This window comes from Pleurodeles waltl, chromosome 4_1 (assembly GCF_031143425.1).
Source record: "Pleurodeles waltl isolate 20211129_DDA chromosome 4_1, aPleWal1.hap1.20221129, whole genome shotgun sequence".
In the NCBI taxonomy this organism is placed as follows: Eukaryota; Metazoa; Chordata; class Amphibia; order Caudata; family Salamandridae; genus Pleurodeles; species Pleurodeles waltl.
The window spans coordinates 921,898,624-921,921,968 of NC_090442.1; the positions used below are offsets into that span (position 1 = coordinate 921,898,624).

At 39.5% G+C, this 23,345-nt stretch overlaps 1 protein-coding gene and 2 long non-coding RNA genes across 12 annotated transcripts in view; 2 read left to right on the forward strand and 1 right to left on the reverse strand.

The window, feature by feature from the left end:
• Window positions 1-23,345, forward strand: part of MAGI2 (membrane associated guanylate kinase, WW and PDZ domain containing 2) — a 2,755,167-nt gene that overhangs the window by 1,601,353 nt on the left and 1,130,469 nt on the right. The window lies entirely within an intron of this gene.
• Window positions 9,396-10,026, reverse strand: LOC138288278 (uncharacterized). Its single transcript, XR_011202363.1, has 3 exons — window positions 9,966-10,026; window positions 9,525-9,613; window positions 9,396-9,424 (listed from the first exon to the last, which is right to left on the reverse strand). It is a non-coding gene; the product is annotated as an uncharacterized lncRNA (long non-coding RNA).
• LOC138288279 (uncharacterized) lies at window positions 13,710-14,340 on the forward strand. Its single transcript, XR_011202364.1, has 3 exons — window positions 13,710-13,770; window positions 14,123-14,211; window positions 14,312-14,340. It is a non-coding gene; the product is annotated as an uncharacterized lncRNA (long non-coding RNA).

A 23,345-nucleotide genomic window follows, 5' to 3' on the forward strand; every position in this document is an offset into this window, starting at 1 on the left:
CAAAGGATCAAATTCAGCCTGCTCACCTCACATGCCCAGTGAATACGTCTACAGGTATTCCCTAAAATGCCGAGCACAGCTGTTCCTCAGGCAGGCATAATCTCATCATACAAAGGTTTGGCCTCAAACGTCCAGTGCATCCTCCACATCTAAAAGTATTACCTAAAATACCTTTTCGCGCCTTCCAATCTGCGGATATTGCCGCACTTAGTTAGAACCTCCTTCCCAAATATGTTTTTGCATATTTGAGCCACAAAATATGTCCACAGCACTGGAAGCCGAGATTTCTAAAAACAAGCTTATAGATTTCTTAATCAATATCCAACCAAACATAATCTAATCAACTGCTTTAGAGAACCAAAAGTATGTTTTCACCAACACTGCTCGGGTAGAACTGTAATTAAAGTGAAATTATTTAGGTTATTGTAATTACTTTATTATCACACTGGAGTATTTTCTTGGTGGTTCTCACTTCATCTTGCCAGGACTGCTGGACTCAGCGGAAGTGAGATTTGCTTTTTTCTTTCTCACAGAACTCTGACCACCTCATGTGGCTCGCTCAAAATCATTACAAATACTTGATTTTATGCTACATATTGTTTGAATGTATTACCTTTATACCTATGGAGAAACAAACTATAATTTTCATTACTGCACATGGCAGATGCTTACATAAGGTGCAGTAAAAAAGTGTATCCTTTAGCTCCCACCTCTATGTCATGTAAAATTGTAAGAGAATACTCAAAGGATTGTCTGTTAGTGGACACAGAGCACTCCCATAGCAAAATGCTGTTATGATTGAAGTGCTAAAAATCCATGCATCTGCTATTGCCTTTAGTACTTAGGTAATAACTGTGTACACTTGCACTGGGACTTGGGTAATTGCTGTGTTGACTTAGTTATATTCATTATGTCTTAGATGACCATTCACAAAGGTAGATTTGCACATAAATAAATTCATATGTGCGAATCTACTCCTTTTGGCTATTGACCATTTAAAGTATTAATTTATTATAAAGTGTAGGGTTACAGTACTCCACCCCCTAAAGCCAGGGAGTGGATCATAACTTACTAGAGTAAAGTTACTACTAGTAACTTTCCATATGTAGACGGAAATCTTCCCTACCAGGGCAGAGATCTCACTATGGTAAAGTACTGTGAAATTGTAAAAAGTTTACTGAACTCCAACGAAAAAAAAAGATTTCTATATTAGAAATTAATTTGATATATGTATTTTAAACATAGAACACAGTACAAAAAATAAAAGCACTAGCAACTTAATTTTCAAATAAATATTACAATAAATGTAATATATTACTTAAAATTATTTTTTTAAAGAGTAATTTGAAAAAACATCTAAAGTAACATGTTTATATATATATTTGTTTTAATTCCACAAGACCTGATTTTTCACTTGCGCTAGACACACACCTCTGTCCAGTGCCAGGATACCCTCACGGGTGAAAGTGAGCTCTACAAATACACATAACATAACAGTACAGAGTACTAAAGGTTTTGTATATAATTGAGTTACATTAATTTATTTATTGTTTTACAAAGTTTCTCCACACTTGCAGTGGAGAGCACCGCACATACATTTGTGAATTGTGTTTGTAGTACTTGACTGGCACTATTGTAGTACTACTTAACATACTACAAACTGCAGCTCATCAACAGGCCCCTTAGTAATACTATTACTTTTCTTCAGTAAAAAATGAAAAAAGACAACAAATAAGACCATGATGTTCTACATGGAAAAAAGGGTGAAATACAAATTCATTAAAGGTCAAACATAATTTGCCTGCACATTCCAAATACAGAATGTACATTCTATAAACAGCCACACATAAAGTATTTGTGAATATGCATGCTGTGCGTCTTTTTTTTGCTCTGCACCATGCATAAGAGTATGCAGGATTCACAGAATGAAGCGGCAGTTCAAATTACTTCTGTGTGCATTTAATGCATGTTTGTATGTGTAAAGTACTCAATGCATACATTAACTGGCCATATTTTAAAAAGTCATACTTTAGTGAAGAGCTCAGGCAGATGGATTGACGACAATCCATTAGAAACAAAGAAAGCAACTAAAGCAATTATACTATGTTAAATCTAAAATGAGTGCAATCCTTGTGCCAGGTTTAACAAGTTTTTGGGCAAATTACCCACAGTCTGTAATTTTACATTGCAGAGTTTCCTCCATTAACTTTGCGGAGAACAGAGGGCGGGCAAATAAATCTAAAAAGCATGATATTCTATTTTAAAAAAATGATTGCTAAGATTGTGATCGCAGATTATTCCTCATTTCACAGCTCAAAAGTTCAAAACATGGCTTCAAACCCCAGAGACTTATTACTTTCAAGAGAAATGTTTTTGCCCATTTCCACTGCAGCATAAACAAAGAGGACACAAAAGGTTGCATGTACACAATATATTAACACCCCTTGTTAAATAGGACTGCAGTGTGAGTTTTTCTGATGCTCTTGTTACCAGGTTTGCAAAAAGTCTAAAGAAAACATCAGTACAGCCCAAGTTAAAACCCTATTTTTTTGTACATTCACCTATGCTTTTTAGTTAAGAATTTGTTTGAAAAAAAAAAACTCGAAAGGTTCATGAAATATAGGATGGCAAGCCGCACAGTTTTTGAGACCGTCTCAGATCAAAAGAAAGTCAAGTGCAGACTGCAATCTTTTATCTTTGCTTCCACGGTAACATAGGACAACAGGTTCAGAAGTCTGGAGCCTGCGGTTCACAAAGCACCAAATCTTTTAAACTACACATTTTGTCCTATTTTGCAGTCCCACATTGTATGCAACTTCCTACAATGATTGGTAATAAGTGGTGTCTTAAATGATACCTCGCAGATAATCTGAATATTCAGTTTTGCAATTACATAATTGTAGATTAAAATGTAGCGTAAAAGACCATTGCTATTCTTAAAATTGAGTTTCTTCTTGAGAGATACCTGTTTTTTGGGTGTTTTCATTATAGGAACATATATGTTACAGGCTGTGCTATAACCTATAGAGGTGCTTGTCACTACTACATAACCTTAATTAGTTGTGTGATGTAACACATAGCTTTTATCACTTTTTTGTATATGTATGTAGAACTTTGCATACTTTTTCATTAAGTACTAATAAAACTTTTAAACAATAATTTGCTAAACATTTAGTCAGTAGCTAATGTGGAAATTAGTTGGTGAATTATACCTCTTTTGCTGTGTACTTGTTTACAAAAATACAATGGGTTTTTCTAAATTGGTGTGTGATTTTCCATGTCTTGTGCTTTCACTTAATTACTGTTTGAAGTACTGTATAAATACTTCACAAATTGCCTCTAAGTTAAAACGTACAGCTTTGTTCCAAGCTAACAGAAGGTTAAGCCTAGGTTAATATGGGGTTTGATGCTTAAATAGGGTTACAACCCTCCCCAGCCAGTAACCAACTTTCCAACAAAAGGCATGAAGGGAGTTAATCTAATACCCACTGAGTTCTTGGCCTTTCAGTTGTGACAGTGAAATAGTGTTGTACCACCTTTCATGTCAGCTTCTCACCCATAAATTGTGGCATTGCACAGGGATCCATCATATCCCTTTGATTATTCGACATCTACCTAACTCCCTTACCAAACCTTATTACATCCTTCAACCCGTTCTGTTACAACTATGCAGATGACGCACAAATCATCTTTAATAGTAGATGGCCTGGAAAACCTCTATAATTTAAAACTTGACAGCCTTTGGGCCATACGCACATGGATCATGAATAACCATCTAAAGACAAATGTTGCAAAGACAGAGCTTATGGTTTGTGGAAAATGACAAAAATACCAGCCTACCGCCAACATGAGGCCCCTCCAGCAATAACAAAAGAAGTCATAAATCTCAGGGTAACCATGGAGTCAGACCTATATTTGTTACCACATGCTAAAGTAAAACAGAGAGCCATCTACACATGGAAAACACTACGTTGTATCCTCCAATCCCTTGGATAATAGTCAAGCTTGACTATGCCTACAGCCTATACCTTGGTGCACCTGCAGTCATCATATGCAAAATACCACTCATCAAAAATGCTGCTGCAAGACTCCCCTGCCTTCAGCCAAAAAACCACAGCTGCAGTCTTGCAATTAGTCCACAGGCTACTTATAGCAAGAACTGCAATGTTCAAGACACTTTGCATTGGCCAGGGAGCCTACAAGGAAAATGAATGGTATACTTACAAGCTAAATTCAAGCAATACAAACGAAACAGAACACTGTGCTCCAGGCTTGCACCACTTGTCATATCACCTCATCATAAGAAGTCTGTAGGAGGCACTGATTTCTGAGTACAAGCAGCCAAGCTGTGTAATTCACTACCAGCCAGCATTTAACATATTCCTACTGTATTTCTTTTCATAATCCTTGTACAAAGGGGCACTGGAATTATGTGATTTTGTGGCTGCAGCATTTTCTGCATAATTATGAATTTGCTGCATTTGCCACATAATCCATTATCTGCTACATAATTGACAGATTTTAACAAAAAGCAAATTTAGTTTCAAGCTCAAACAAATCAAAGTTACTAAAAATGCTGCAACACATGCTGCCAGACAGTGGAAGGTCCTTCACAAAGGTTGGCTGGTCACCTTTCAGTTACTTATAGCTGTATTTGGATGTGGAACTGTTACTAATAAAGTAAAACCTTTGCCGTGCCATGACAGCACTAAAGTGTAAAACTGATTAAATAATAAAGTGATACTGTCACATAATGCACCACATTAAGTCACACATTTTGTGTTTTCTTGCACATAATTTAGTCAACATTGCCACAAAATTTACGCCTCCCCTATCTTGCAATTTCAGTGGCCCTGTTTATAGCCCAGGGAGATTGTCACATACTTCACTTTACAAAATCCTCTCACTTTGCAGTCAAAAAAGAAAAGTAAACAAGTTCTCCACACAATTTGTCACAAGAGGTAGCGTGGCATTTAACATGTCTTAGAGTACACTGCAAATCTAACAAGATAAAATCAGGACTTGTAATGTTAAGGCATTTTTATTGATAATTCACCTTCGGAAATTATGCACCTTTAAATACTGTACCAGCTGCATCTGTCATTTGAGGGTGCCAAACAAAAATATGGGCTAGCCTGGCATTGAAATGTTCCCCAGTGGCTACAGTCCTGTTTGGTTGAGGAACGTACAACATAGGACTGCATAATTACTGACTACACTGTTCATTATATGGATCCAAGGAATACCACTGAATAGTATTTAGAGTACATGTGAGACAGTTGTTGATTTATGTTTTGCCCAGATCCTGGGGCAGGCATAATCCACCATTTTCCTTTATTATATTGTGAGATTGCATGGGGCATCAGAAACATTGGACTAGGGGCCAGATGAAGGAAGGCATTAGCGACTCGCAAACGGCGAAAAACGCCGTTTGCAAGGCGCTAATGCCCTCACGCGATGCAGAAACACATATTGCGAGTCGGTACCGACTCGCAAAATGTGTTTCAGACTCGCAAATAGGAAGGGGTGTCCCCTTCCTATTTGCGAGTCGCACCGCGATGTAGAGTTGATTTGTGACCGCGAAAGCGGTTGCAAATCAACTCGCAGTTACCATCCACTTGAAGTGGATGGTAACTCATTGGCAAACGGGAAGTGAATGCTCACAAAATTATTTTTTCAGAGCAGGCAGTGGTCCTATGGACCTATGGACCACTGCCTACTCTGAAAAAAAACGAAACTTAAAGGTCCTATGGACCTATGGACCACTGCCTACTCTGAAAAAACCCGAAACTAAAAGGTTTCGGTATTTTTTCTATTTGCAGCTCGTTTTCCTTTAAGGAAAACGGACTGCAAAGAGAAAAAAAAAAACTGCTTTATTGAAAAGCAGTCACGGACATGGTGGTCTGCTGTCTCCATCAGGCCACCATCCCCGTGAGTGCCTAGACTCGCTATGGGGTCGCAAACTGCGACCCACCTCATAAATATTTGTGAGGTGGGTCTTTGCGACCCCATAGCGAGTCGCAGAAGGTGTTTGAGACACCTTTCTGCATAACATTTTGCGAGGTGCAAATTGCGAGTCGCTGGGTCTCACAATTTGCACCTCGCAAAATGTTTTCTACTTACATCTAGCCCAAAGAGTCCTGTCACTCACACTGGATGATGTACACTAGGACCTTCCAGTACAGAGTCCTCCTTTGTCTAGGCCACTCATTCAAGCTTGGATGGGTTTACTGCATTGGAATTCATGCACCCAGAACTACCAATTTCTTGGGTATTGCTAATGCCGGGATATGGGTTGTAAGAAATTGGACTATTTGTTGGAGGGTGTCAGGGCCCACTGCAAGGAATAATCATGATCCTTTTCAGGGTAAACCCCAAAAGTAACTAAATCAACCTGGACTCAACCCTCTGGTAGCTATGGCATGAAGCAGACAGGCTTAACTTAGGGAAATGTGTTTAGTATGTATGCAATAACAAAACAGTAATAAAGTGAAAATGCAAATCAATAAACAAAATCCAAAGTGAATTAGACAAATTGAGGGAAGTTTAATAAACAAAATGAGAAAAAAATGACAGAAATTCACTAAGGTGAATGGGAGATATGTTCTTTTTAAATTTTAAGCAGGAATAGCAAGAAGCACACAGTGTCAATGATAGCCAATGGTCATGGTAGACCATGACCTAAGCACAATTTGATTCTTGCCTCGATGGAGCTTGTGTCAGATCAAGTAGCTTGGCTTGTCCTGGTCCAAGATTTTAACTCTGACTTTAATCCTTTATCTTCCAATCACCACAATATACCTCTAAAGCCCCCATAACTTCTGGGGTGAGACTTAGGGCCTGAAAACGACCTTGGAGTATAGGATACTCCATCACAAACATGGTGGATATTCTGTTGGCCGTTTTACAAGTTCCATAGGACATAATGGAACTTGTAATACAGCAGACCGGATATCCGTCACATTTGTGATTGAGTATCCCATCCGCCAAGGATGTAATCAGGCCCTTAGAGACACGCAGGGTGTCAGCACAGGTCCAGTTGTGCCTGTGTAGCAAGGCAGTTACAGGAAATGCTCCTTGCAGTTTCCCAGCAGCTTTACCTCAAGAGCAGCCTTATGACGTTTGGAGTCAGCTTCTTAAGGTTGGGTTCAAGAGGGAGGGGAGGTCCAGTCTTCAAGGCTTTTCTCAGGAATAAGACGGCAGGGTATGCCCCCTTTTGATCTCCCATAGGTCCAGGAGTGTTCTGAAGTGGATGCTTGAAGTTGACAGATTTATGCGTGGCACAAGCTAATGTGTGGGAATGACCCATGTGAATGCCCTAAATCAAAGGTCTCTGGGGCTACACAGAATACACAAGAATTGTTTTGGCATCCTGTCTTCACCTTTAAAGTGCAGCTGAGGTGTTACATGGAACACCTCAGCAGACTTGTCCAGCAAGATGTGACATTCAAGTAGGATTTGACATGTGAAGGCCAAACATGTTGCTCATAGCTTCACCTTGCACATTCAGCCAGTTTCAGAGGGTTTTACTTTGCCCATTCAGGTCAGCCTTTTATTTTCTCCTAGAAGACATTTCATACTGATTCACAACCATTGGAATGTTAACTAATAGTGGCAGAAGTGAGAGAATAAAAATGCAAAGTATCCTCCAGCAACTTCAGTCAGTGAAACGGTAATCTTCTAAAAGTTACTTTTCCATACAGATACAATATTGGTATTTAATAATGCACCCCAGTATTTTCAATGGAACAGCCAGCCTTGCTACAGTGAGCCTTGCCCTGGAGGCTATTTCACTATAAGCAAATGTGTAACATTAAACCTTTATGTGTCCTAATTTCAAGCACCATGCATCCTGCCTTTTAGGTTTGAATATTTATTAAGAAAGGGTTAGGCCTCTCATAATGGGTTATTTTGACTATTTGAATTTACATTTTAAAAGTGCAATGGACAGGCTAAAAATGGCTGTCCTGAAGTCATGTTTGCCATATCACTGCAATGGGTGGCACAAGGAGTGATGAAGCCCACTAATGACATTTAATTTAATTTAATTTACAGACCAAGGGTATATTGTGTACCATATACCAGGGACTTAAAGGTAAGTTAAATATGTCAGGTAGGAGTATCCTAGTTTTAGCATGTTGAAAGGAGGAGCACAAGCACTTTATATCTGCTTAGCACGGGTAAAGTGCACAGAGCTCTACAGCCAGAAAAACAGTTATGGCAAACTGTGGGGACACACAATATAGAATATGACAATTTCCAACTTGGAAACACCACTGTGCTCTGAGAGGGACAATTAGTATGCCTTAAGAAATGGGAAATTACTACAGGAACTGTTTCATAATTATAAATTTTACTAGCATTCTGGGTGGCAAATATCAGGACTTCATACTTTTCACATTCATTAATAAGTCAAGAATTTTAACCCACTCAGATTGAGTGATTAGCTAAGTTATGAACAAATGTACCTTTGTGGCAGGAAGAGTTTTGGAACCTACAATTCAGTGGGGCACATCAACAATCAATGTCTAAACTATTATATTATCAAAATGAGATGACATGAGAGAATCTAGTATGATCAAACTAAATTGCTAATTGATAAATCTTCCTTTTCTGAAAAAAACAATAACTAACCAAAGAGAAAAACCATGTACTCATATAAAACTAACCAAACAGAAATGTCCATGCAAATAGAGAATTTTAATACAAAAGAATATATCATGTTATACACATAGACATATAAACATATATACACAACATGTAGAAAAAGAATGAAAAGCCATCAGCCTACACATAAACATATAAACATATATACACAAAATGTAGAAAAAGAATGAAAAGCCATCAGCCGACACGTGTTTCGTCCTGACTGGACTTCTTCAAGGCTGAGAGAATCACAACATATAACAATCAATTACAACAAATATATATATACAATATATACAAATATTAAAATAAATACACATCCAATATTTTATCCTTTCCCTTTCCAAAATGCAAAAAACTGATAAATTCTTTGGTCAATTAAGTACACAAGCTCTTAAAAATGCATATTATTTATACTATTTCTCTTGGTTTGAAGCTAAACAAGAAACTTCAGAGAAAAGGAAGAAAACCACCACCACAACCTCAGTGGTGAAGTGTTTATTTGAAGTATCCAACAATATATTTCCCATGTCCCCAAGAATAGGTCTGTTGAAGCCACAGCGATAGTTAGCCATGCAACATGCAAGCCCAAGTGTAAATGAATTTCTTTTTCGTTGGCATTCGATCAATTTATGTCTAAAATTTCTTTTCTTTCAAACGTAAACTACTTATAGCCCAGAATAACCCCTCATTGTGTAATGGTGAGGAAAAAGAGTCTAATAAATATATACCTTTATTTGCTTCTATGTCCGTATAATCATATACCATTTATCATCCTCTATGAAGAAGGAGGGGGAACGTGATAATTTAGTTACTCCCATTTCACTTGGCAAAATTTAGGGAATGCCAATAAAGTGTACTGTAGTGCAATAACTGACCTGTTTTAATCATAATCAGTCACTTCCTTGCTGTCTTCAAAATGAATCTAAATTACAGGAACCGTAAACCTCATGTATTGAGGAACCAACTGAAATATAAATAATTACAATAAATCCAATGTCCTCCCTAAACGGAACTCAATTCCTATGTGATCATCTTTTATACCAATGTCTCCACACTATCCTGGTAATGGAGCCAGCATTCTAATAATGCTCCGTTTTTCATTGAATTCGCAAATCTCATGTATTGAGGAACCAATTGAAATACAAATAATTACAATAAATCCAATTTCCTCCCTAAAAGGACCTCAATTCCTATATAATCATTTTTTATACCAATGTCTCCACACTATCCTGGTAATGGAGCCAGCATTCTAATAATGCTCCATTTTTCATTAAATTACATAGAATACATTTCCCAAACTTCTACCATACACTTACCTATATGCCTCTCTCTCTGTTCTTAAATCTCGTCCCTGTTCTATTTCCCGATGTATCTCGGCGAGAGCATCGAGGGCCTCTGTACCTCGTCTCACTCTCCCCGACTTTTCCAAAGGAAGTGTACATCCCTCGCCGGCATTTTGCGCGCCACATTAGTACTCAAACCGAGTTCATTAGCACTAACAACGGACAGAAGCTTACCCATAGAACCACGGCGGCCATTTTGAAGTGGTTCCTATTGAGTGAAAACTAACACAAAGTCAGGACGAAATATCGTCTATATCGTATGTAGACATTCTAAGACGACGATTTCAATACTTCAAATCCTTCGCCGTTATTTTAAACACCGAATTAGCACTTAAACATAATTCATTAGCCGGAAAAAAAAGAAAAAGCACCTGCCTATGCAACCGCGGCGGCCATTTTGAAGTGGTACATATTTTGTAAATATTACCCCCCAATAAAGACAAATTGTCACCTATTTGCCAACCAAAGAAATACATTTTCAACCACCCAATATCATGATGGTAAAGTAATTTCTACCCCCAGTATGTACACAAATGTCACCTCAGTGAACATATAGAGTGAAGTCGTAACCGGTCTTCCCAACATATAGAAAATTCAAATGAGAAGGGAAAGAACCCTCCCTATCTTTCAAGGACACGAAATAGAAAGGATATTGACAAAGTTAGTGACTCATATCATTTGTGTGTTGTTCTACATTCATAGTATGCCAAATGGATATATTCAGAGGAAATGGTACAACTCATCATCCAAATTCATGCCCATTTCAATCGTTCTTAATTTGATAATCCATTTTGCTTCATTTTTACGCAAGTCCAATGTTCTGTTGCCACCCCTAGCGTTCACCGGGATTTGATTTATACCCATATATTTTATTAATGGAACCTCAGTTACTGGATGTTTATCTTTAACATGCCGTACTAGCGGTGATGCTATGTCATAATTTCTTAGGGCTCTGATATGTTCTTGAATACGTTCCTTCAAGGGCCTTATTGTGCTGCCCACATATATCTGGCCACATATGCATTCCAATATGTATACCACAAATTTCGTATTGCAGTTAATAAAAGTGGAGATTTTATATTTGTCACTACCATTGTAGCTGAATTCAGTGGTTTTATGCAATGCCATACTGCACATATTACAATTACCACACCTATAGAAACCCGCAATTTTATTCGGAAGCCATGTTGTTTTACTTTCCATTAGAGGTGGTAAGAAACTTTTACAGACTTCATTTCTGATAGTTTTACCTCTTTTATGAATCATTTTAGGTTTCTTAGGAAGTAAAGCAGCAAGTGTTTCATCTGTCTGTAGAACATTCCAATGTTTACATAGAATATGATATATATTGTGACTGTTTTGGCTATATGCCGTACAAAAACTCATTGCTCTGTATGGTGAACTGTCTCGCATCTTTGTCTTTTGACCCAGTAGGGTGGTTCTACATGTTTGATCAATCTTTTTCCTTGCTGTTTTGATGACACGCTTGGAATAGCCTCTCTGTGTGAATCTATCTTCCAATTTATTTAGTTCTATGTTGCATACATTGGGATCGCTGCAATTTCTTTTCAATCTGGTCATTTCCCCAAATGGGATGGCTGAAATTTGACTTTTAGGATGCGCACTTTCTGCATGTAATACCGAATTGCAGGCTGTTGGTTTGCGGTAAACTTTCGTATGAATCTTATTATCTGTGACGGATATCTCTAGATCTAAAAAACAGACTTTGTTCTTGCTGAATTCATACGTCATTTTAATATTGAAGATGTTACAATTGATGTATTCATAGAATTCCTTTAATAGTTGTTCCGATCCAGTCCAGATCATTAAAACATCATCAATATATCTTCCCCAGAAGAAAATGTTGTCGGTAAATACAGAGGGGCCCTTCTTCCAAACATGTATTGCTTCAAAGAAGCCCATATATATATTCACATATGAAGGAGAGAACCGTGAACCCATAGCTACTCCTTGTGCTTGCTTGAACCACTGCCCCTCATGTAAAAATACATTGTTTAAAGGAATTCTATGAATACATCAATTGTAACATCTTCAATATTAAAATAAGATTCATACGAAAGTTTACCGCAAACCAACAGCCTGCAATTCGGTATTACATGCAGAAAGTGCGCATCCTAAAAGTCAAATTTCAGCCATCCCATTTGGGGAAATGACCAGATTGAAAAGAAATTGCAGCGATCCCAATGTATGCAACATAGAACTAAATAAATTGGAAGATAGATTCACACAGAGAGGCTATTCCAAGCGTGTCATCAAAACAGCAAGGAAAAAGATTGATCAAACATGTAGAACCACCCTACTGGGTCAAAAGACAAAGATGCGAGACAGTTCACCATACAGAGCAATGAGTTTTTGTACGGCATATAGCCAAAACAGTCACAATATATATCATATTCTATGTAAACATTGGAATGTTCTACAGACAGATGAAACACTTGCTGCTTTACTTCCTAAGAAACCTAAAATGATTCATAAAAGAGGTAAAACTATCAGAAATGAAGTCTGTAAAAGTTTCTTACCACCTCTAATGGAAAGTAAAACAACATGGCTTCCGAATAAAATTGCGGGTTTCTATAGGTGTGGTAATTGTAATATGTGCAGTATGGCATTGCATAAAACCACTGAATTCAGCTACAATGGTAGTGACAAATATAAAATCTCCACTTTTATTAACTGCAATACGAAATTTGTGGTATACATATTGGAATGCATATGTGGCCAGATATATGTGGGCAGCACAATAAGGCCCTTGAAGGAACGTATTCAAGAACATATCAGAGCCCTAAGAAATTATGACATAGCATCACCGCTAGTACGGCATGTTAAAGATAAACATCCAGTAACTGAGGTTCCATTAATAAAATATATGGGTATAAATCAAATCCCGGTGAACGCTAGGGGTGGCAACAGAACATTGGACTTGCGTAAAAATGAAGCAAAATGGATTATCAAATTAAGAACGATTGAAATGGGCATGAATTTGGATGATGAGTTGTACCATTTCCTCTGAATATATCCATTTGGCATACTATGAATGTAGAACAACACACAAATGATATGAGTCACTAACTTTGTCAATATCCTTTCTATTTCGTGTCCTTGAAAGATAGGGAGGGTTCTTTCCCTTCTCATTTGAATTTTCTATATGTTGGGAAGACCGGTTACGACTTCACTCTATATGTTCACTGAGGTGACATTTGTGTACATACTGGGGGTAGAAATTACTTTACCATCATGATATTGGGTGGTTGAAAATGTATTTCTTTGGTTGGCAAATAGGTGACAATTTGTCTTTATTGGGGGGTAATATTTACAAAATATGTACCACTTCAAAATGGCCGCCGCGGTTGCATAGGCAGGTGCTTTTTCTTTTTTTTCCGGCTAATGAATTATGTTTAAGTGCTAATTCGGTGTTTAAAATAACGGCGAAGGATTTGAAGTATTGAAATCGTCGTCTTAGAATGTCTACATACGATATAGACGATATTTCGTCCTGACTTTGTGTTAGTTTTCACTCAATAGGAACCACTTCAAAATGGCCGCCGTGGTTCTATGGGTAAGCTTCTGTCCGTTGTTAGTGCTAATGAACTCGGTTTGAGTACTAATGTGGCGCGCAAAATGCCGGCGAGGGATGTACACTTCCTTTGGAAAAGTCGGGGAGAGTGAGACGAGGTACAGAGGCCCTCGATGCTCTCGCCGAGATACATCGGGAAATAGAACAGGGACGAGATTTAAGAACAGAGAGAGAGGCATATAGGTAAGTGTATGGTAGAAGTTTGGGAAATGTATTCTATGTAATTTAATGAAAAATGGAGCATTATTAGAATGCTGGCTCCATTACCAGGATAGTGTGGAGACATTGGTATAAAAAATGATTATATAGGAATTGAGGTCCTTTTAGGGAGGAAATTGGATTTATTGTAATTATTTGTATTTCAATTGGTTCCTCAATACATGAGATTTGCGAATTCAATGAAAAACGGAGCATTATTAGAATGCTGGCTCCATTACCAGGATAGTGTGGAGACATTGGTATAAAAGATGATCACATAGGAATTGAGTTCCGTTTAGGGAGGACATTGGATTTATTGTAATTATTTATATTTCAGTTGGTTCCTCAATACATGAGGTTTACGGTTCCTGTAATTTAGATTCATTTTGAAGACAGCAAGGAAGTGACTGATTATGATTAAAACAGGTCAGTTATTGCACTACAGTACACTTTATTGGCATTCCCTAAATTTTGCCAAGTGAAATGGGAGTAACTAAATTATCACGTTCCCCCTCCTTCTTCATAGAGGATGATAAATGGTATATGATTATACGGACATAGAAGCAAATAAAGGTATATATTTATTAGACTCTTTTTCCTCACCATTACACAATGAGGGGTTATTCTGGGCTATAAGTAGTTTACGTTTGAAAGAAAAGAAATTTTAGACATAAATTGATCGAATGCCAACGAAAAAGAAATTCATTTACACTTGGGCTTGCATGTTGCATGGCTAACTATCGCTGTGGCTTCAACAGACCTATTCTTGGGGACATGGGAAATATATTGTTGGATACTTCAAATAAACACTTCACCACTGAGGTTGTGGTGGTGGTTTTCTTCCTTTTCTCTGAAGTTTCTTGTTTAGCTTCAAACCAAGAGAAATAGTATAAATAATATGCATTTTTAAGAGCTTGTGTACTTAATTGACCAAAGAATTTATCATTTTTTTGCATTTTGGAAAGGGAAAGGATAAAATATTGGATGTGTATTTATTTTAATATTTGTATATATTGTATATATATATTTGTTGTAATTGATTGTTATATGTTGTGATTCTCTCAGCCTTGAAGAAGTCCAGTCAGGACGAAACACGTGTCGGCTGATGGCTTTTCATTCTTTTTCTACATTTTGTGTATATATGTTTATATGTTTATGTGTAGGCTGATGGCTTTTCATTCTTTTTCTACATGTTGTGTATATATGTTTATATGTCTATGTGTATAACATGATATATTCTTTTGTATTAAAATTCTCTATTTGCATGGACATTTCTGTTTGGTTAGTTTTATATGAGTACATGGTTTTTCTCTTTGGTTAGTTATTGTTTTTTTCAGAAAAGGAAGATTTATCAATTAGCAATTTAGTTTGATCATACTAGATTCTCTCATGTCATCTCATTTCGATAATATAATAGTTTAGACATTGATTGTTGATGTGCCCCACTGAATTGTTTGTTCATTATTAAAACGGGTCTACTATTGTAAACCCGGTAGTACATATCAAGGCAACGATGTGTGTCAGTGTATGAGCACTCAAAAGTTTTTTCCTATATGTTTAGAATGTGCATTTATTTCAAGTTATGAGTTGCCTTTTAGAGTTTTGGAACCTAATTTAAGAAAGTTTTGCCTGGGTACTCAATTGTGAAGTATTATGTAAGCACCCATGCAAACCTTAGTAAATGTTGGCATTGATAGAGAAAGACAATGGGGGTCATTCCGACCCCGGCGGGCGGTGGGCGCCGCCCACTGGGCGGAGACCGCCAAAAGACCGTACCGCAGTCAAATGACCGCGGCGGTCATTTTGACTTTCCCGCTGGGCAGGCGGGTGACCGCCAAAAGGCCGCCCGCCCGCCCGGCGGGAAAGCCCCAGCAACGATGAAGCCGGCTCCGAATGGAGCCGGCGGAGTTGCTGGTGTGCGACGGGTGCAGTGGCACCCGTCACGATTTTCAGTGTCTGCTTTGCAGACACTGAAAATCTTAATGGGGCCCTGTTAGGGGGCCCCACGACACCCGTTCCCGCCAACATCTTCCTGGCGGTGTAAACCGCCAGGAACAGGCTGGCGGGAAGGGGGTTGGAATCCCCATGGCGGCGCTGCTTGCAGCGCCGCCGTGGAGGATTCCCTGGGGCAGGGGAAAACCGGCGGAAAACCGCCGGTTTCCCTTTTTGCCGCGGTCAGAATTGCCCCTGAAGCACCGCCAGCCTGTTGGCGGTGCTTCCTCCGTCCCCGGCCCTGGCGGTCCATGACCGCCAGGGTCGGAATGAGGCCCAATGTTTCTTCCGAAGGCACTGTAGGGCAGGGAGCAGTAGGGAACGGTCGCCTCTAACAAGAATGCAGGGAACCGCACCCCTAGTAGTAAAGAACACATGGACAAAAGAGGATCTCCCTCTCTATTATTTAGTAGCAAATAACACATTTGTAAATCATAATTGAAAATCTAGAGAGATAATCTTGCATCTGGTTAATCTGTAGAAACTGGTCTCACCATAGCAGTAGGTGATAATTTTAAGGGTGACCAGGTGTCCATTGATTCTTCTGGGACTCTGTGTGCCCAGGATTCCAGGAATTATATCCCTAAAGGTTCACTGCTTACTTAAACACAGATATGATGAGGCTGTTCCACATGATTCTACATACTGAGAGAACTGTACATGACTGAAAAGTATTGCACAATTACTGGTGCTCTGCAGTGATCACAATTCTCGGTATAAATATAGGCCTAGCGATGAGCATAAACTCATAGACAACTGATGGCACGCTGAAATGAGAATTGGTCTGAGGACGAACTCAGGTGCAGGATCAAGTGCACAGTGAGTTAGTTCAGTTGCCCTTGGTATTCTACAAGACCATGCACAAATGAATCATCATGAGTACTGAATACCTTCACCCACAAAGAGAGAGAAAAAAATGTGACCATCAATGGATTCAACATGGCAAAAACCCAGTAACTTTAATTTCTGATTTCATAGAATCCCCAACTGTTATGTGCATCATTGATGATTCCAAAATAAGAATAAGTGGCTTTGTAACTCAGTGCAACACCTCATTGAACATATGCTGTCTTTTCAATCAGACAACACTATCTGTATGCAGGTTGCTTCTCACTAGACATACAACAAGTATTCAACATCCTCAGCTGGTACTACATGTTAGCAGTTCTGGCGGCCTTCGGGATACCTGCCGAATACCTTAGCTGGGTGCGATTTCTATACATGAAACCAACAGCTAGGGCCCGCACAGGACGCCTCATCTCGTCCACTTACAGTATATCTCAGGGGACCAGACAGGGGTGTCCCCTGTTTCTGCTCCTATTTGTGCCGGCGTTAGAGCCCCTAGCACATTTCATCCAGCGTACTACTGAGAGTTAAGGCATTACACTGAACTTCACGGTCTACTTGCTATTGCTCTACGCAGATAATCTGATCTTTTATTACCAAGATTTACGGACCAACCTGGCCACAGATCTATTATCTGAAATCGGCGACCTCTCTGGTCTCCAGATTAATGCTAACAAATCATATGCCTTCTCCTTTAACAATACCTATACAGACCGACAGTGCATTTTGGAGCCCTCAATAATAAAGTGGCCCTGTCTTGCTTCCCATACCTCATTATTTACATATATCATGAGCAACTCGGCATACTAAAAGGCAGTCTTGGAAAGGTGATAACAAGGGCCTAAATGCAGGTCACCTTTTGGTCCACACTTCCACTAACCGTGGCTGGCCCATTAGCCCTGGCGCAAATGGTGCTACTGCCACATTTATTATATTACTTTACAAACCTACTGATTATAATTCCAGCCCAAACATTTCAGATTATTGACTCCTTATTAATAGATCTGATTTAGGACAGTGGACGCCGTAGAGGGAGCCTTAAGAAATTACAGCGACTCTCAGATGAGGGAGGTCTGGATTCCCCAGACTTTAAAGCATACTGCATAACTGGGCAATTGCAATGCCTCTCATACTGGCTGGCTGGCCACAACTTAGAGGAGATAGAGTATACTGGCGAAATGCTCCAATCTGGGCGACTGCATAGGCTGCTATGTCCCGGACTGCTACACTTATTGCAAACTCCAACCTTCTTCTAAGCACGGCTTTTGCATATTGGAAGATGGCGCTACAATACTTAAACTCCATGAACCCATACTCCCCAAACGTACTACCACGCAGGCTCCCAACACCCCTGGGCACCATATCGGCCCACATGTTGCACCCCTGGGGACAAGACAGACCGTGAACCCTGGGAGACTTATTCAACGACACAGAAATGTAATGCCCCACACAGACTTTGCACAAACTCACGGACTCCCTGAAACACTATTTCTTACTCATGCTAGCGTTACGGCCTATGTCCATGAACACTGGGCACCAGATGAATAGAGCCACAGACAAATGAACTCCTGCATACATTACCCACTCTGGGACATGGCAGGCTTTTAATCCATTGACTATATCAGGGCCCTCAAGCACACCTCCAAGCGGACCTACACAGTGAAGTCACACATAAAGAATAGAGTTTTCTCCTAAAAAAGCCAGGATAATTTCTCATAATACACGATTTGTGTAAACAATTTACAATACTACATCGCGCGTACCACACACCACACAGACTTAATGTGATGTTTCCTACTGCTGCGGCACATTGCCCCCGATGTCACACCAAGGATGCAGATTTCATGCACATGATTTGGGTATGCCCTAAGCTTACGACTTACTGGTCAGAGGTATGGGAACCATTCCATGCCCTAACAGATGTGAATCACTGTCAAACATTTGAACAATGCATTTTGGGATTATTTCCTCGACCCTCCAGTTCCCAGGTCACTACATGATTCATAGACCTAGCTCTCCTCCTAGCAAAACCCCTGTTGACTAGACATTGGAAATCCCCACAGGTGCCACCACTGATTCTATGGCTCATTAAAGTCTTACAATGGGGACAGGCGGGAAGCACAGCAATTTGCTGCAAAGAACACAGAGGACTGCGTAAAAGACTGATCTCAATGCACTGGGACACCTTGCTAGAAGCATTCTGTGGAGGAGATGAGGCTGCAAATACTGAGATTTGTTGATGAATGCTGATCCCTCCCCTCCATAGCGCAAACCCAATTAGCTCTACCAATCTTCTTCTCCCATAGCACCTCTCCCCACCCCTGTCCAGAAGTATAGAGGCTACACATTCACCCTACACATACAGGCTTTTCTCACAGGAAGAATCAATTGCATATGTAACTATTATGCTGCTCTAGCAAAATGTTCTCTAGCGATCCATATCAGTTCCTTCACCACCAGCTTGAAAGTAGAAGACAACAGGGAGGGTGGGAACGCAATGTTTATTACTGTTTTGCTTTTTTTATGATGTGGAATATTGCAATGATGATTAAAACCATTTTCTGTATGGGCAAAAATTGTACACCTTGTAATACAGGCAAATTTGTTAACCTATAAACTGATTTGCCAGCACACAATGTCTTTACTATGATTTCACAAAAACAATAAAGTTTGTGTTAAAAAAAAAAAGGATTCCAAACTAAATGAAAAGTCATCTCTCAAAATCTGCTGGTACACAAGTGGATGACAAGCAAACTGGTGAAGTGTGTGTGAAGTTTTCACACTGTGCTCATGTTTAAGGAGCGAACAGCAAATAGCAGTGCTAAATTTTTAAAATATCTTATGTGCAGAAATCCAAAGTTCTTCTTTGAGTCTGTCATTGGCCAAGCTGATTGCACGGGTTGTCCAATACCAAGGCTCCTAGCCTTGGATCTCTTCATACCTTTTTCTTCCACCACTGTAGACTTCTGGTCTCGGTCCTACAGTTTCTTTTTCATCCCTACCTATTCCTTTATTCAACATTTTCCAATCTTTCTCTACCTCTTTTTCTTTCTCTTTTTCTCTACTGTTCTAGATCTAAGTCATATAATACAAAACTAAGTCAGGGTCCCCAAAAAATAATGCTGTTACCCATCCTCTGCAACCACCGGCAGAAATTAAGCACTGGAAAAGGACTACCTCCTTCTACTGGCCCAGAATTGCCCTCACTGTTGACAGGGATGATAAATATTGAAGGACTTTCGTGTCAAACATCAGTTAAATGAGCAACTAAAGACAGAGGGCCTGATTACAACTTTGGAGGAGGGTGTTAATCCATCCCAAAAGTGACGGATATACCACCCGCCGTATTACGAGTCCATTATATCCTATGGAACTCGTAATACGGCGGGTGGTATATTCGTCACTTTTGGGACAGAATAACACAGTCTCCAAAGTTGTAATCAGGCCCAGAGTCACATAAAAACGGAAATGTGGCCTTTTTGCACAAAAAAGACAGTAAAAGAGGAACTAAAGAGGGATGGGATCCATTAATACCATTGAGGAGTCAAGACGCCTTATGTCCTGGGAATGAACATTGGAGGTGGTGTATAAGAAATACACACAATGGAAAATTGTTATATATGGAAGTATAAACCAGTTACATTTTTCAATTGAAAGGTGAAACCACCAGAACAACACATCAGAATCATGATTACAAATCACAAAGATGGGAAATCTATCAACAGTCAAAGTAGCATTGTTACCAAAGTCGGATTCAAAAATAAAATAAAAGGGCTAGGCCTGTATAGCTTGTAAAACGTGTTTCCTATCGTTTGAATCCTGTTGTGCCAAAACATCGGGGATCATTATGAACACAGCGGGATTCCCCACCGTGTTCATGCTGGCGATCTAAACACAGACCGACAAACCGTAGAAGACCCCGATGTCCCTATAATAAACATTTCAGTGGGCCGGCATGTGCAAACAGTGTTTCCACCAGCCGGCCCAGCGGAATGTTGGGCCAGGACATTGACAACGGCTCCACATTGAGCTGTCGTCAATGCCGCAGTGCGGCAGGTGCAGCAGCACCCATCACACATATCACTGCCTAAATCGGGCAGTGACCTGAACGACAGGGCTGTGCACAGCGGCCCCTGCACTGCCCATGCCAGGTGCATGGGCAGTGCAGGTGGCCCCCTGGGGGGCCCCTGAGCACCCCTTCCGCCAGCCTTTCCCTGGTGGGGAAAAATGCCAGGGAAAGGCAGGAGGAACAAGGGTTCTTTATCCAGAGGGCAGCGCTGCTTGCAGCACTGTTCTGTCGGATAGAGAAATCCACCATCGTCAGTCTGCCTGTCGGTAGTAGCCTGGCGGTGGCGGAGGACTGCCTGTGGCGGTCTTCCTCTGTTTATAATATGGTGGTCCAGAACACCATGCCGGTGGCGGTGATTTCCGCCACCGCCGGCATGTCGGTCTGACCACCATATTCATTATGACCCCCATAATGTTTTTAAGATATGTAATTGTTTGTCAATGGCTTCTCATATCACATCAACCATGGCGCTCAAAAAACATTTTAAATAGATGCAAAGAATAAAGGCTATAAATGAATTGAATCATTAAATAGTGTAGGTTAGCACTACAATGAAACATTTAATTAATTAATGCAGATAATGTATTTATTTAACTGTTTTGCTCATTTTTGGGCCTTTTTAAGCCAGATCATAAATGGCCAGGCCCATTAACTGAGGATACACCTTTTTAATGTGTGCATTTTGAGAGCAGTAAATGTTGATAATAGTTTCCTATTCAAGAGTCTGAGAAATTTGTGGTCCACTTGGATTTTCAACAAAGCAATATCATGCCTCCATGGCCCCCTGCACATGGAATGAATAAATAGTTGATCTTCACCATGAATAAGATATACAGATTGTAATCCATCATTTTGACGAATTTCTAATATGAAGCAGGCTGGAGAAACTCCGTTTTAGAGAAAATTTAAAAGGACAAGACACCTTTGCCACTAAATATGTTTTGTTTCCAGGGAAAGACAATGGTTTTCAGCAGGGTTTTTCATGAAATCATTCTAAAAGAATAAATCGTTAACATGGTTGATTAAATACATTGATCAGATTCATTTGTCTCATGCTTAATTTACATTAAAATCGCATACAACTGGACAGAAAGGTGTAGTGTTTCATTACATGAGCTCTGAGCCCTTCTCAAGAATACCAAAATATATTGTACCACACAACCCACCAGAGCTCAGACACACTGAAGCTTGGCCAGAATGGGCACATTCATCCAGTTAGCCAGAAGAGATAGATATACTAGGATATGTTTTAGATATTTTATAAAGTATGAGATCAGTTTACCATTCTTTTTTATGGAAGTCGTTGACCTGGTGATACTCAGAGTATACCATTGTATGTCTTATCTTCTCATGCATAGCTTTCCTGTTTGACCTTCAACTGGGCCATGTCTTGTCGCATCCACTATCAACAATATTGCCTCAATCACGCCAGAGCCCTTTACCCTGTGTTAAAATATAAGCAATGAAAAAGAATGTGACAGGGTTTGAAAATAGACATGTGTATGCCTCATTCCATTGGTGTGCTGTTATCCATGTATCCTTGTTTTAGGCTTATTTATTTTATTTCATTTTCAATAGCACTGCTCCATTGATAAAGCATTAGCGCATTTTACAGTGAACATATAGAAGCATAATATATATTAAAGTATGTACGTTTGGTCAAAGAAAATATAGGAATACACCATTACAAATAAAGAACATAAGACAGTATTTCAATTAATCACTATGATGTGCTGGATTATGTTATAATCATCTCTGGATAGAACATCATCACAACCACCACTTTGGGTCAAAGAAAGTTGTCTCTAATCTAGCTAACTCTTTTCTGATGGAGGAAATTGGACTATCAAAAATCTTGAGCTTTTATACTTGCTTCTGAATGTTCTGCATCCATAAAGTGTGTTCTTGAAGCAATATTGCAAAGTCTGTTTGCTAAGCCTAGATCAGCAAGAACTGTGTTTTTCTTTGTCATGATGTAGATTGATAGTATACCATGAAACTGTGCTTCCTACAGGGTTTGTTGGACCACCCTCATGCATAACTAGATCACCTATCATCCATTACTCTGTTACATTTTCATCAATTTCAATTGCTGTAAGCCAGAAAGTCTCTACTTTGAGTTTCTTGCTACTTCTGACTCCAACCAAGTACACAAAAATACATTGGTTCCAGACCTAAATGGGAGCAGAACATATCACACTGGATAGAAAGTTGGATCTCGAATGTGCAGGTTACTCAAGAATGTTTACAGAAGCACCAGACTCCTTAGGGTGTCTCACAATCTGCAGATTCTGAGCAAAGGGCAAGCAATGGCATGGGTAACTCAAGTTAGGGCCTGGAACAACCTTGTTGCAGAGCACCCTACCTTTCAGTAAAGCCCACTACACCATTTGTCTCATACGGTTTGTGCCACTCCCTATACACACACTTGCACCCAAACCACCCATCCACACACCTTGAAGCAGATACCAAAAACCTCTTCTACATTTCACTCACATGCACACACACACATACCACCAACAATATACACCCACCAAACCAGTCTTATAAACACACTTTGCCATCATCCAGGTATCCTATATGGCTGACATTAACTTCACAACTTAACTTAAATACCCTTCATTACAAAGACATGGCTCATACTCACTCTCAC